This window comes from Heloderma suspectum, chromosome 4, assembly GCF_057233095.1.
Source record: "Heloderma suspectum isolate Gila_16-S chromosome 4, 16-S_ref, whole genome shotgun sequence".
NCBI lineage: Eukaryota > Metazoa > Chordata > Lepidosauria > Squamata > Helodermatidae > Heloderma > Heloderma suspectum.
Genome location: NC_139461.1, coordinates 156,381,431 through 156,396,357, shown reverse-complemented (window position 1 = coordinate 156,396,357; position 14,927 = coordinate 156,381,431).

Here is a 14,927-nt window from a genome sequence, read left to right as displayed (position 1 = left end):
ACAGTAGGCACACAATTCCTTTGGCTCTCACAGTCTGATTCACCATGCTTGGCTTCAGCAACACCCTGTTTCCATTCTGGGAAGCCATGTCTCCTGACCGATAACCCTAACTTGGGTCTTAACCATAATTTTTTCTTTGGACTGAAACATTTCCCTGTCCACATGGTGTACTAACTGGCAGTATGTTATACTCCGGATGGCCTACTCAGTCTGTTTTACCAATCTAGGCTTTGCCAAAACCATGGTTACATCCTGGGAAGCCAAGTCTCCCCAACCCTAACCCTAATTTGAGTCTCAACCCTCATTTCATTTTTGGACTGAAACATACCGCCGTCCACAGAGTGTAGCAAATGTCAGTATGGAAGACATCTTGATGTCCCACTCAGTCTGATTCAGCAAGTTAGGCTTCACCAAGGACCCGTTTCCAACCTGGGAAGCCACATCTCCCCAACTCTAACCCTAACTTGAGACTTAACCTGATTTTCTTGTTGAAATGTAACAACCCCCCATCCTCATGTTGTACTAAAAGACAGTAGGCACACAATTCCTTTGGCCCTCTCAGTCTGTTTCACAATGCTTGGCTTCAGCAACACCCTGTTTCCATTCTGGGAAGCCATGTCTCCTGACCGATAACCCTAACTTGGGTCTTAACCCTAATTTTCTCTTTGGACTGAAACATTTCCCTGTCCACATGGTGTACTAACTGGCAGTATGTTATCCTCCGGTTGGCCAACTCAGTCTGTTTTACCAATCTAGGCTTCGCCAAAACCCTGGTTACATCCTGGGAAGCCAAGTCTCCCCAACCCTAACCCTAATTTGAGTCTCAGGCCTCATTTCCTTTTTGGACTGAAACATACCGCCGTCCACAGAGTGTACCAAATGTCAGTATGGAAGACATCTTGATGCCCCACTCAGTCTGATTCAGCAAGCTAGGCTTCACCAAGGACCTGTTTCCAACCTGGGAAGCCACATCTCCCCAACCCAACCCTAACTTGAGACTTAACCTGATTTTCTTGTGCAAATGTAACAAACCCCCATCCTCATGTTGTACTAAAAGACAGTAGGCACACAATTCAGTTGGCCCTCTCCGTCTGTTTCACCATGCTTGGCTTCAGCAACACCCTGTTTCCATTCCGGGAAGCCATGTCTCCTGACCGCTGACGCTAACTTGGGTGTTAACCCTAGTTTTTTCTTTGGACTGAAATATTTCCCTGTCCACATGGTGTACTAACTGGCAGTATGTTATACTCCGGATGGCCTACTCAGTCTGTTTTACCAATCTAGGCTTCGCCAAAACCATGGTTACATCCTGGGAAGCCAAGTCTCCCCAAACCTAACCCTAATTTGAGTCTCAACCCGCATTTCCTTTTTGGACTGAAACATACTGCCGTCCACAGAGGGTACCAAATGTAAGTATGGAAGACATCTTGATGCCCCACTCAGTCTGATTCAGCAAGCTAGGCTTCACCAAGGACCCGTTTCCAACCTGGGAAGCCACATCTCCCCAACCCTAACCCTAACTTGAGACTTAACCTGATTTTCTTGTTGAAATGTAACAACCCCCCATCCTCATGTTCTACTAAAAGACAGTAGGCACACAATTCCTTTTGCCCTCTCAGTCTGTTTCACCATGCTTGGCTTCAGCAACACCCTGTTTCCATTCTGGGAAGCCATGTCTCCTGACAGCTAACCCTAACTTGGGTCTTAACCCTAATTTTCTCTTTGGACTGAAACATTTCCCTGTCCACATGGTGTACTAACTGGCAGTATGTTATACTCCTGAATGCCTACTCAGTCTGTTTTACCAATCTAGGCTTCGCCAAAACCCTGGTTACATCCTGGGAAGCCAAGTCTCCCCAACCCTAACCCTACTTTGAGTCTCAGGCCTCATTTCCTTTTGGGACTGAAAGATATTGCCGTCCACAGAGTGTACCAAATGTCAGTATGGAAGACATCTTGATGTCCCACTCAGTCTGATTCAGCAAGTTAGGCTTCACCAAGGACGCGTTTCCAACCTGGGAAGCCACATCTCCCCAACCCTAACCCTAACTTGAGACTTAACCTGATTTTCTTGTGCAAATGTAACAAAGGCCCATCCTCATGTTCTACTAAAAGACAGTAGGCACACAATTCCTTTGGCCCTCTCAGTCTGATTCACCATGCTTGGCTTCAGCAACACCCTGTTTCCATTCTGGGAAGCCATGTCTCCTGACCGATAACCCTAACTTGGGTCTTAACCATAATTTTTTCTTTGGACTGAAACATTTCCCTGTCCACATGGTGTACTAACTGGCAGTATGTTATACTCCGGATGGCCTACTCAGTCTGTTTTACCAATCTAGGCTTCGCCAAAACCATGGTTACATCCTGTGATGCCAAGTCTCCCCAACCCTAACCCTAATTTGAGTCTCAACCCTCATTTCATTTTTGGACTGAAACATACCGCCGTCCACAGAGTGTAGCAAATGTCAGTATGGAAGACATCTTGATGTCCCACTCAGTCTGATTCAGCAAGTTAGGCTTCACCAAGGACCCGTTTCCAACCTGGGAAGCCACATCTCCCCAACCCTAACCCTAACTTGAGACTTAACATGATTTTCTTGTGCAAATGTAACAAACCCCCATCCTCATGTTGTACTAAAAGACAGAAGGCACACAATTCCTTTTGCCCTCTCAGTCTGTTTCACAATGCTTGGCTTCAGCAACACCCTGTTTCCATTCTGGGAAGCCATGTCTCCTGACAGCTAATCCTAACTTGGGTCTTAACCCTAATTTTCTCTTTGGACTAAAACATTTCCCTGTCCACATGGTGTACTAACTGGCAGTATGTTATACTCCTGAATGCCTACTCAGTCTGTTTTACCAATCTAGGCTTCACCAAAACCCTGGTTACATCCTGGGAAGCCAAGTCTCCGCAACCCTAACCCTACTTTGAGTCTCAGGCCTCATTTCCTTTTTGGACTGAAACATACTGCGGTCCACAGAGTGTACCAAATGTCAGTATGGAAGACATCTTGATGCCCCACTCAGTCTGATTCAGCAAGTTAAGCTTCACCAAGGACCCGTTTCCAACCTGGGAAGCCACATCTCCCCAACCCTAACCCTAACTTGAGACTCAACCTGATTTTCTTGTTGAAATGTAACAACCCCCCATCCTCATGTTCTACTAAATGACAGTAGGCACACAATTCCTTTGGCCCTCTCAGTCTGTTTCACCATGCTTGGCTTCAGCAACACCCTGTTTCCATTCTGGGAAGCCATGTCTCCTGACCGATAACCCTAACTTGGGTCTTAACCCTAATTTTCTCTTTGGACTGAAACATTTCCCTGTCCACATGGTGTACTAACTGGCAGTATGTTATCCTCCGGATGGCCTACTCAGTCTGTTTTACCAACCTAGGCTTCACCAAAACCCTGGTTACATCCTGGGAAGCCAAGTCTCCCCAACCCTAACCCTAATTTGAGTCTCAGGCCTCTTTTCCTTTTTGGACTGAAACATACCGCCGTCCACAGAGGGTACCAAATGTAAGTATGGAAGACATCTTGATGCCCCACTCAGTCTGATTCAGCAAGCTAGGCTTCACCAAGGACCCGTTTCCAAGCTCGGAAGCCACATCTCCCCAACCCTAATCCTAACTTGAGACTTAACCTGATTTCCTTGTTGAAATGTAACAACCCCCCATCCTCATGTTCTACTAAATGACAGTAGGCACACAATTCCTTTGGCCCTCTCAGTCTGTTTCACCATGCTTGGCTTCAGGAACACCCTGTTTCCATTCTGGAAAGACATGTCTCCTGACAGCTAACCCTAACTTGGGTCTTAACCCTAATTTTCTCTTTGGACTGAAACATTTCCCTGTCCACATGGTGTACTAACTGGCAGTATGTTATACTCCGGTTGGCCTACTCAGTCTGTTTTACCAATCTAGGCTTCGCCAAAACCCTGGTTACATCCTGGGAAGCCAAGTCTCCCCAACCCTAACCCTAATTTGAGTCTCAGGCCTCATTTATTTTTGGGACTGAAAGATATTGCCGTCCACAGAGTGTACCAAATGTCAGTATGGAAGACATCTTGATGCCCCACTCAGTCTGATTCAGCAAGCTAGGCTTCACCAAGGACCCGTTTCCAACCTGGGAAGCCACATCTCCCCAACCCTAACCCTAACTTGAGACTTAACCTGATTTTCTTGTTGAAATGTAACAACCCCCCATCCTCATGTTCTACTAAAAGACAGTAGGCACACAATTCCTTTTGCCCTCTCAGTCTGTTTCACCATGCTTGGCTTCAGCAACACCCTGTTTCCATTCTGGGAAGCCATGTCTCCTGACAGCTAACCCTAACTTGGGTCTTAACCCTAATTTTCTCTTTGGACTGAAACATTTCCCTGTCCACATGGTGTACTAACTGGCAGTATGTTATACTCCTGAATGCCTACTCAGTCTGTTTTACCAATCTAGGCTTCGCCAAAACCCTGGTTACATCCTGGGAAGCCAAGTCTCCCCAACCCTAACCCTACTTTGAGTCTCAGGCCTCATTTCCTTTTGGGACTGAAAGATATTGCCGTCCACAGAGTGTACCAAATGTCAGTATGGAAGACATCTTGATGTCCCACTCAGTCTGATTCAGCAAGTTAGGCTTCACCAAGGACGCGTTTCCAACCTGGGAAGCCACATCTCCCCAACCCTAACCCTAACTTGAGACTTAACCTGATTTACTTGTGCAAATGTAACAAAGGCCCATCCTCATGTTCTACTAAAAGACAGTAGGCACACAATTCCTTTGGCCCTCTCAGTCTGATTCACCATGCTTGGCTTCAGCAACACCCTGTTTCCATTCTGGGAAGCCATGTCTCCTGACCGATAACCCTAACTTGGGTCTTAACCATAATTTTTTCTTTGGACTGAAACATTTCCCTGTCCACATGGTGTACTAACTCGCAGTATGTTATACTCCGGATGGCCTACTCAGTCTGTTTTACCAATCTAGGCTTCGCCAAAACCATGGTTACATCCTGGGAAGCCAAGTCTCCCCAACCCTAACCCTAATTTGAGTCTCAACCCTCATTTCATTTTTGGACTGAAACATACCGCCGTCCACAGAGTGTAGCAAATGTCAGTATGGAAGACATCTTGATGTCCCACTCAGTCTGATTCAGCAAGTTAGGCTTCACCAAGGACCCGTTTCCAACCTGGGAAGCCACATCTCCCCAACCCTAACCCTAACTTGAGACTTAACATGATTTTCTTGTGCAAATGTAACAAACCCCCATCCTCATGTTGTACTAAAAGACAGAAGGCACACAATTCCTTTGGCCCTCTCAGTCTGTTTCACAATGCTTGGCTTCAGCAACACCCTGTTTCCATTCTGGGAAGCCATGTCTCCTGACAGCTAATCCTAACTTGGGTCTTAACCCTAATTTTCTCTTTGGACTGAAACATTTCCCTGTCCACATGGTGTACTAACTGGCAGTATGTTGTACTCCGGATGGCCTACTCAGTCTGTTTTACCAATCTAGGCTTCGCCAAAACCATGGTTACATCCTGGGAAGCCAAGTCTCCCCAACCCTAACCCTACTTTGAGTCTCAGGCCTCATTTCCTTTTTGGACTGAAACATACTGCCGTCCACAGAGGGTACCAAATGTAAGTATGGAAGACATCTTGATGCCCCACTCAGTCTGATTCAGCAAGCTAGGCTTCACCAAGGACCCGTTTCCAACCTGGGAAGCCACATCTCCCCAACCCTAACCCTAACTTGAGACTCAACCTGATTTTCTTGTTGAAATGTAACAACCCCCCATCCTCATGTTGTACTAAAAGACAGTAGGCACACAATTCCTTTTGCCCTCTCAGTCTGTTTCACCATGCTTGGCTTCAGCAACACCCTGTTTCCATTCTGGGAAGCCATGTCTCCTGACCGATAACCCTAACTTGGGTCTTAACCCTAATTTTCTCTTTGGAATGAAACATTTCCCTGTCCACATGGTGTACTAACTGGCAGTATGTTATACTCCGGATGGCCTACTCAGTCTGTTTTACCAATCTAGGCTTCGCCAAAACCCTGGTTACATCCTGGGAAGCCAAGTCTCCCCAACCCTAACCCTACTTTGAGTCTCAGGCCTCATTTCCTTTTTGGACTGAAACATACCGCCGTCCACAGAGTGTACCAAATGTAAGTATGGAAGACATCTTGATGCCCCACTCAGTCTGATTCAGCAAGCTAGGCTTCACCAAGGACCCGTTTCCAAGCTCGGAAGCCACATCTCCCCAACCCTAATCCTAACTTGAGACTTAACCTGATTTCCTTGTTGAAATGTAACAACCCCCCATCCTCATGTTCTACTAAATGACAGTAGGCACACAATTCCTTTGGCCCTCTCAGTCTGTTTCACCATGCTTGGCTTCAGGAACACCCTGTTTCCATTCTGGAAAGACATGTCTCCTGACAGCTAACCCTAACTTGGGTCTTAACCCTAATTTTCTCTTTGGACTGAAACATTTCCCTGTCCACATGGTGTACTAACTGGCAGTATGTTATACTCCGGTTGGCCTACTCAGTCTGTTTTACCAATCTAGGCTTCGCCAAAACCCTGGTTACATCCTGGGAAGCCAAGTCTCCCCAACCCTAACCCTAATTTGAGTCTCAGGCCTCATTTCCTTTTGGGACTGAAACATACCGCCGTCCACAGAGTGTACCAAATGTCAGTATGGAAGACATCTTGATGCCCCACTCAGTCTGATTCAGCAAGCTTGGCTTCACCAAGGACCTGTTTCCAACCTGGGAAGCCACATCTCCCCAACCCAACCCTAACTTGAGACTTAACCTGATTTTTTTGTGCAAATGTAACAAACCCCCATCCTCATGTTGTACTAAAAGACAGTAGGCACACAATTCAGTTGGCCCTCTCCGTCTGTTTCACCATGCTTGGCTTCAGCAACACCCTGTTTCCATTCCGGGAAGCCATGTCTCCTGACAGCTAACCCTAACTTGGGTCTTAACCCTAATTTTCTCTTTGGACTGAAACATTTCCCTGTCCACATGGTGTACTAACTGGCAGTATGTTATACTCCTGAATGCCTACTCAGTCTGTTTTACCAATCTAGGCTTCACCAAAACCCTGGTTACATCCTGGGAAGCCAAGTCTCCTCAACCCTAACCCTACTTTGAGTCTCAGGCCTCATTTCCTTTTGGGACTGAAACATACCGCCGTCCACAGAGTGTACCAAATGTCAGTATGGAAGACATCTAAATGCCCCACTCAGTCTGATTCAGCAAGCTGGGCTTCACCAGGGACCCGTTTCCAACCTGGGAAGCCACATCTCCCCAACCCTAACCCTAACTTGAGACTTAACCTGATTTTCTTGTTGAAATGTAACAACCCCCCATCCTCATGTTGTACTAAAAGACAGTAGGCACACAATTCCTTTTGCCCTCTCAGTCTGTTTCACCATGCTTGGCTTCAGCAACACCCTGTTTCCATTCTGGGAAGCCATGTCTCCTGACCGATAACCCTAACTTGGGTCTTAACCCTAATTTTCTCTTTGGACTGAAACATTTCCCTGTCCACATGGTGTACTAACTGGCAGTATGTTATCCTCCGGTTGGCCAACTCAGTCTGTTTTACCAATCTAGGCTTCGCCAAAACCCTGGTTACATCCTGGGAAGCCAAGTCTCCCCAACCCTAACCCTAATTTGAGTCTCAGGCCTCATTTCCTTTTTGGACTGAAACATACCGCCGTCCACAGAGTGTACCAAATGTCAGTATGGAAGACATCTTGATGCCCCACTCAGTCTGATTCAGCAAGCTAGGCTTCACCAAGGACCTGTTTCCAACCTGGGAAGCCACATCTCCCCAACCCAACCCTAACTTGAGACTTAACCTGATTTTCTTGTGCAAATGTAACAAACCCCCATCCTCATGTTGTACTAAAAGACAGTAGGCACACAATTCAGTTGGCCCTCTCCGTCTGTTTCACCATGCTTGGCTTCAGCAACACCCTGTTTCCATTCCGGGAAGCCATGTCTCTTGACCGCTGACGCTAACTTGGGTCTTAACCCTAGTTTTTTCTTTGGACTGAAATATTTCCCTGTCCACATGGTGTACTAACTGGCAGTATGTTATACTCCGGATGGCCTACTCAGTCTGTTTTACCAATCTAGGCTTCGCCAAAACCATGGTTACATCCTGGGAAGCCAAGTCTCCCCAAACCTAACCCTAATTTGAGTCTCAACCCGCATTTCCTTTTTGGACTGAAACATACTGCCGTCCACAGAGGGTACCAAATGTAAGTATGGAAGACATCTTGATGCCCCACTCAGTCTGATTCAGCAAGCTAGGCTTCACCAAGGACCCGTTTCCAACCTGGGAAGCCACATCTCCCCAACCCTAACCCTAACTTGAGACTTAACCTGATTTTCTTGTTGAAATGTAACAACCCCCCATCCTCATGTTCTACTAAAAGACAGTAGGCACACAATTCCTTTGGCCCTCTCAGTCTGTTTCACCATGCTTGGCTTCAGCAACACCCTGTTTCCATTCTGGGAAGCCATGTCTCCTGACAGCTAACCCTAACTTGGGTCTTAACCCTAATTTTCTCTTTGGACTGAAACATTTCCCTGTCCACATGGTGTACTAACTGGCAGTATGTTATACTCCGGTTGGCCTACTCAGTCTGTTTTACCAATCTAGGCTTCGCCAAAACCCTGGTTACATCCTGGGAAGCCAAGTCTCCCCAACCCTAACCCTACTTTGAGTCTCAGGCCTCATTTCCTTTTGGGACTGAAAGATATTGCCGTCCACAGAGTGTACCAAATGTCAGTATGGAAGACATCTTGATGTCCCACTCAGTCTGATTCAGCAAGTTAGGCTTCACCAAGGACGCGTTTCCAACCTGGGAAGCCACATCTCCCCAACCCTAACCCTAACTTGAGACTTAACCTGATTTTCTTGTGCAAATGTAACAAAGCCCCATCCTCATATTCTACTAAAAGACAGTAGGCACACAATTCCTTTGGCCCTCTCAGTCTGATTCACCATGCTTGGCTTCAGCAACACCCTGTTTCCATTCTGGGAAGCCATGTCTCCTGACCGATAACCCTAACTTGGGTCTTAACCCTAATTTTCTCTTTGGACTGAAACATTTCCCTGTCCACATGGTGTACTAACTGGCAGTATGTTATACTCCGGTTGGCCTACTCAGTCTGTTTTACCAATCTAGGCTTCGCCAAAACCCTGGTTACATCCTGGGAAGCCAAGTCTCTCCAACCCTAACCCTACTTTGAGTCTCAGGCCTCATTTATTTTTGGGACTGAAAGATATTGCCGTCCACAGAGTGTACCAAATGTCAGTATGGAAGACATCTTGATGTCCCACTCAGTCTGATTCAGCAAGTTAGGCTTCACCAAGGACGCGTTTCCAACCTGGGAAGCCACATCTCCCCAACCCTAACCCTAACTTGAGACTTAACCTGATTTTCTTGTGCAAATGTAACAAAGCCCCATCCTCATGTTCTACTAAAAGACAGTAGGCACACAATTCCTTTGGCCCTCTCAGTCTGATTCACCATGCTTGGCTTCAGCAACACCCTGTTTCCATTCTGGGAAGCCATGTCTCCTGACCGATAACCCTAACTTGGGTCTTAACCATAATTTTTTCTTTGGACTGAAACATTTCCCTGTCCACATGGTGTACTAACTGGCAGTATGTTATACTCTGGATGGCCTACTCAGTCTGTTTTACCAATCTAGGCTTCACCAAAACCATGGTTACATCCTGGGAAGCCAAGTCTCCCCAACCCTAACCCTAATTTGAGTCTCAACCCTCATTTCATTTTTGTACTGAAACATACCGCCGTCCACAGAGTGTAGCAAATGTCAGTATGGAAGACATCTTGATGTCCCACTCAGTCTGATTCAGCAAGTTAGGCTTCACCAAGGACCCGTTTCCAACCTGGGAAGCCACATCTCCCCAACCCTAACCCTAACTTGAGACTTAACCTGATTTTCTTGTGCAAATGTAACAAACCCCCATCCTCATGTTGTACTAAAAGACAGAAGGCACACAATTCCTTTGGCCCTCTCAGTCTGTTTCACAATGCTTGGCTTCAGCAACACCCTGTTTCCATTCTGGGAAGCCATGTCTCCTGACAGCTAATCCTAACTTGGGTCTTAACCCTAATTTTCTCTTTGGACTGAAACATTTCCCTGTCCACATGGTGTACTAACTGGCAGTATGTTATACTCCGGATGGCCTACTCAGTCTGTTTTACCAATCTAGGCTTCGCCAAAACCATGGTTACATCCTGGGAAGCCAAGTCTCCCCAACCCTAACCCTACTTTGAGTCTCAGGCCTCATTTCCTTTTTGGACTGAAACATACTGCCGTCCACAGAGGGTACCAAATGTAAGTATGGAAGACATCTTGATGCCCCACTCAGTCTGATTCAGCAAGCTAGGCTTCACCAAGGACCCGTTTCCAACCTGGGAAGCCACATCTCCCCAACCCTAACCCTAACTTGAGACTTAACCTGATTTTCTTGTTGAAATGTAACAACCCCCCATCCTCATGTTGTACTAAAAGACAGTAGGCACACAATTCCTTTGGCCCTCTCAGTCTGTTTCACCATGCTTGGCTTCAGCAACACCCTGTTTCCATTCTGGGAAGCCATGTCTCCTGACAGCTAACCCTAACTTAGGTCTTAACCCTAATTTTCTCTTTGGACTGAAACATTTCCCTGTCCACATGGTGTACTAACTGGCAGTATGTTATACTCCGGTTGGCCTACGCAGTCTGTTTTACCAATCTAGGCTTCGCCAAAACCCTGGTTACATCCTGGGAAGCCAAGTCTCCCCAACCCTAACCCTACTTTGAGTCTCAGGCCTCATTTCCTTTTGGGACTGAAAGATACCGCCGTCCACAGAGTGTACCAAATGTCAGTATGGAAGACATCTTGATGTCCCACTCAGTCTGATTCAGCAAGTTAGGCTTCACCAAGGACCCGTTTCCAACCTGGGAAGCCACATCTCCCCAACACTAACCCTAACTTGAGACTTAACCTGATTTTCTTGTGCAAATGTAACAAACCCCCATCCTCATGTTCTACTAAAAGACAGTAGGCACACAATTCCTTTGGCCCTCTCAGTCTGTTTCACCATGCTTGGCTTCAGGAACACCCTGTTTCCATTCTGGAAAGCCATGTCTCCTGACCGATAACCCTAACTTGGGTCTTAACCCTAATTTTCTCTTTGGACTGAAACATTTCCCTGTCCACATGGTGTACTAACTGGCAGTATGTTATACTCCGGAAGGCCTACTCAGTCTGTTTTACCAATCTAGGCTTCGCCAAAACCCTGGTTACATCCTGGGAAGCCAAGTCTCCCCAACCCTAACCCTAATTTGAGTCTCAACCCTCATTTCCTTTTTGGACTGAAACATACTGCGGTCCACAGAGTGTACCAAATGTAAGTATGGAAGACATCTTGATGCCCCACTCAGTCTGATTCAGCAAGTTAGGCTTCACCAAGGACGCGTTTCCAACCTGGGAAGCCACATCTCCCCAACCCTAACCCTAACTTGAGACTCAACCTGATTTTCTTGTTGAAATGTAACAACCCCCCATCCTCATGTTGTACTAAAAGACAGTAGGCACACAATTCCTTTGGCCCTCTCAGTCTGTTTCACCATGCTTGGCTTCAGCAACACCCTGTTTCCATTCTGGGAAGCCATGTCTCCTGACCGATAACCCTAACTTGGGTCTTAACCCTAATTTTCTCTTTGGAATGAAACATTTCCCTGTCCACATGGTGTACTAACTGGCAGTATGTTATACTCCGGATGGCCTACTCAGTCTGTTTTACCAATCTAGGCTTCCCCAAAACCCTGGTTACATCCTGGGAAGCCAAGTCTCCCCAACCCTAACCCTAATTTGAGTCTCAACCCTCATTTCCTTTTTGGACTGAAACATACCGCCGTCCACAGAGTGTACCAAATGTAAGTATGGAAGACATCTTGATGCCCCACTCAGTCTGATTCAGCAAGCTAGGCTTCACCAAGGACCCGTTTCCAAGCTGGGAAGCCACATCTCCCCAACCCTAATCCTAACTTGAGACTTAACCGGATTTCCTTGTTGAAATGTAACAACCCCCCATCCTCATGTTCTACTAAATGACAGTAGGCACACAATTCCTTTGGCCCTCTCAGTCTGTTTCACCATGCTTGGCTTCAGGAACACCCTGTTTCCATTCTGGAAAGACATGTCTCCTGACAGCTAACCCTAACTTGGGTCTTAACCCTAATTTTCTCTTTGGACTGAAACATTTCCCTGTCCACATGGTGTACTAACTGGCAGTATGTTATACTCCGGTTGGCCTACTCAGTCTGTTTTACCAATCTAGGCTTCGCCAAAACCCTGGTTACATCCTGGGAAGCCAAGTCTCCCCAACCCTAACCCTAATTTGAGTCTCAGGCCTCATTTCCTTTTGGGACTGAAACATACCGCCGTCCACAGAGTGTACCAAATGTCAGTATGGAAGACATCTTGATGCCCCACTCAGTCTGATTCAGCAAGCTAGGCTTCACCAAGGACCTGTTTCCAACCTGGGAAGCCACATCTCCCCAACCCAACCCTAACTTGAGACTTAACCTGATTTTCTTGTGCAAATGTAACAAACCCCCATCCTCATGTTGTACTAAAAGACAGTAGGCACACAATTCAGTTGGCCCTCTCCGTCTGTTTCACCATGCTTGGCTTCAGCAACACCCTGTTTCCATTCCGGGAAGCCATGTCTCTTGACCGCTGACGCTAACTTGGGTCTTAACCCTAGTTTTTTCTTTGGACTGAAATATTTCCCTGTCCACATGGTGTACTAACTGGCAGTATGTTATACTCCGGATGGCCTACTCAGTCTGTTTTACCAATCTAGGCTTCGCCAAAACCATGGTTACATCCTGGGAAGCCAAGTCTCCCCAAACCTAACCCTAATTTGAGTCTCAACCCGCATTTCCTTTTTGGACTGAAACATACTGCCGTCCAGAGAGGGTACCAAATGTAAGTATGGAAGACATCTTGATGCCCCACTCAGTCTGATTCAGCAAGCTAGGCTTCACCAAGGACCCGTTTCCAACCTGGGAAGCCACATCTCCCCATCCCTAACCCTAACTTGAGACTTAACCTGATTTTCTTGTTGAAATGTAACAACCCCCCATCCTCATGTTGTACTAAAAGACAGTAGGCACACAATTCCTTTTGCCCTCTCAGTCTGTTTCACCATGCTTGGCTTCAGCAACACCCTGTTTCCATTCTGGGAAGCCATGTCTCCTGACAGCTAATCCTAACTTGGGTCTTAACCCTAATTTTCTCTTTGGACTGAAACATTTCCCTGTCCACATGGTGTACTAACTGGCAGTATGTTATACTCCGGTTGGCCTACTCAGTCTGTTTTACCAATCTAGGCTTCGCCAAAACCCTGGTTACATCCTGGGAAGCCAAGTCTCCCCAACCCTAACCCTACTTTGAGTCTCAGGCCTCATTTCCTTTTGGGACTGAAAGATATTGCCGTCCACAGAGTGTACCAAATGTCAGTATGGAAGACATCTTGATGTCCCACTCAGTCTGATTCAGCAAGTTAGGCTTCACCAAGGACGCGTTTCCAACCTGGGAAGCCACATCTCCCCAACCCTAACCCTAACTTGAGACTTAACCTGATTTTCTTGTGCAAATGTAACAAAGCCCCATCCTCATGTTCTACTAAAAGACAGTAGGCACACAATTCCTTTGGCTCTCACAGTCTGATTCACCATGCTTGGCTTCAGCAACACCCTGTTTCCATTCTGGGAAGCCATGTCTCCTGACCGATAACCCTAACTTGGGTCTTAACCATAATTTTTTCTTTGGACTGAAACATTTCCCTGTCCACATGGTGTACTAACTGGCAGTATGTTATACTCCGGATGGCCTACTCAGTCTGTTTTACCAATCTAGGCTTTGCCAAAACCATGGTTACATCCTGGGAAGCCAAGTCTCCCCAACCCTAACCCTAATTTGAGTCTCAACCCTCATTTCATTTTTGGACTGAAACATACCGCCGTCCACAGAGTGTAGCAAATGTCAGTATGGAAGACATCTTGATGTCCCACTCAGTCTGATTCAGCAAGTTAGGCTTCACCAAGGACCCGTTTCCAACCTGGGAAGCCACATCTCCCCAACTCTAACCCTAACTTGAGACTTAACCTGATTTTCTTGTTGAAATGTAACAACCCCCCATCCTCATGTTGTACTAAAAGACAGTAGGCACACAATTCAGTTGGCCCTCTCCGTCTGTTTCACCATGCTTGGCTTCAGCAACACCCTGTTTCCATTCCGGGAAGCCATGTCTCTTGACCGCTGACGCTAACTTGGGTCTTAACCCTAGTTTTTTCTTTGGACTGAAATATTTCCCTGTCCACATGGTGTACTAACTGGCAGTATGTTATACTCCGGATGGCCTACTCAGTCTGTTTTACCAATCTAGGCTTCGCCAAAACCATGGTTACATCCTGGGAAGCCAAGTCTCCCCAAACCTAACCCTAATTTGAGTCTCAACCCGCATTTCCTTTTTGGACTGAAACATACTGCCGTCCAGAGAGGGTACCAAATGTAAGTATGGAAGACATCTTGATGCCCCACTCAGTCTGATTCAGCAAGCTAGGCTTCACCAAGGACCCGTTTCCAACCTGGGAAGCCACATCTCCCCATCCCTAACCCTAACTTGAGACTTAACCTGATTTTCTTGTTGAAATGTAACAACCCCCCATCCTCATGTTGTACTAAAAGACAGTAGGCACACAATTCCTTTTGCCCTCTCAGTCTGTTTCACCATGCTTGGCTTCAGCAACACCCTGTTTCCATTCTGGGAAGCCATGTCTCCTGACAGCTAATCCTAACTTGGGTCT